The 1,680-nt window shown below is 35.5% G+C and overlaps 1 pseudogene; it reads left to right on the forward strand.

Moving 5' to 3' along the window:
* The first annotated feature begins 469 nt into the window (after window positions 1–469).
* On the forward strand, window positions 470–1,030 carry LOC102619292 (agamous-like MADS-box protein AGL61; annotated as a pseudogene).
* Window positions 1,031–1,680: the final 650 nt, after the last annotated feature.

A 1,680-nucleotide genomic window follows, 5' to 3' on the forward strand; every position in this document is an offset into this window, starting at 1 on the left:
AGTCCCAATACAAGTAATTTATCGAGGTTTTATTGTATATAATAATTTTTGCGGTTCTAACTTGGGATAAAGGGCTAAATTTATAATTTTAATAAATTAAGAAGATAATAATTTCTTTTTTGAAAACACTTATACAAACCTAGGTTGTTACCTCATCATATTTTCTTTATAATTAGGAAGGTGAAGGATTTATATATTTACTCTAAGTTGTTACCATTCCACATTTTCTTTATAAAATTGTTAATGAATTAAATTCTTCAAGAGTTTATGGTAAGTCATTCAGTAGCTTTATACACCGGTATTAAATATGGTAAGACCTAGTTACTTAAAACAAATAAATTCTTTACCTTAAACTAATTAATTTTACGCGTCTTTCCTCTTATAAATTCATCATAAAACGATCATATCAAAGCCCAAAAAAATCATTGTTCATAGAAAAAGAAATAAGCCCATCACATTGATTTTCCAAATGGCAGCCAAGAAAACCAGAGGGAGACAAAAGATTGAAATGAAAAAGATAGAGAGTGAGAACGATAGAATGATAGCATTCTCAAAACGTAGATCAGGTATCTACAAGAAGGCCAGTGAGCTTGCCACTCTCACTGGAGCTGAGATTGGAATTGTGGTGTTCTCACCATCTGGGAAGCCTTTCTCATTCGGGCATCCCTCCCTAGAAGCCGTTGCGAACCGCTTCCTGGGGTTGAACCAGGAGCATCCGAATGACAACACTCATTTGCTGGTTGAGGCTCACCGCCGGGTGAGAATTAGTGAGCTGAATCAGCAGCATAATGAGCTGCTGCGCCAGCTGGATGAGGAAAATGCACGGGAGAAGATCTTGAAGCAGAATAGGAAGGGGAAAGAGACTCAACCACATTGATGGGAATCCCCAGTTAATGAGATCAATCATCAGGAGCTTCTTCAAATGGATGCAGCAGTTGATGATCTGCACAAGACTTTTCTTGCCAAACTAAATGAAAAGACTGCTGCCGCCTCTTCCTCCATGGCACCTCCTAATGTATTTTCATCATAAATAATATATCTGACTATCCTTTAAATTTTTCATTTGTCTACAGAAAATCCGATGAAGCTACGCCTCCAAATGATTACCTTGAAAATGCTAAAAAGCTACCGACCGTAAATGCCTAGGATACAGTTTCAGAATGCTACTTATTTTATTCCCAAAACTTGGATATAATTTGGTGAGCATCTTTAGCAGCAATACTCAAACTAATCTGTTAATACATTCAAGTAATGAACTGCTTTACTGTTGATGAACCAGATTTAAGGCATACATAAACCCCGCTATGCAATTACATCTTCAAACTAGCTATTGAAACCATGATCATGATAACAAGTGGATGAATATACTCCCGAAAACAAGTGAATTGTTCTAAATATATTTCAAATTCCTCCTTTTGCAATTTGATGGAGAACGAAGGTCAGGGATTTAGTGGGCAATCAAAACGATACTTACATGTATAAGGTTTGGATGGAAATGAAAATCATTACCCAGAAAATATTAACCCCTGCCCCAAAGAATTTTTACTCAAACTCGGGTAATCGGATATAAAGTGAATTCATGGCCAACTGATACAAAGGAAATAATAAATCTTTTCAGCTTAAAATCTTAACACAAAATTCACAACCATTCATGTAAGTTAAAACTACATATGAATAATT

This window comes from Citrus sinensis, chromosome 9 (genome assembly GCF_022201045.2).
Source record: "Citrus sinensis cultivar Valencia sweet orange chromosome 9, DVS_A1.0, whole genome shotgun sequence".
Taxonomy (NCBI): Eukaryota; Viridiplantae; Streptophyta; class Magnoliopsida; order Sapindales; family Rutaceae; genus Citrus; species Citrus sinensis.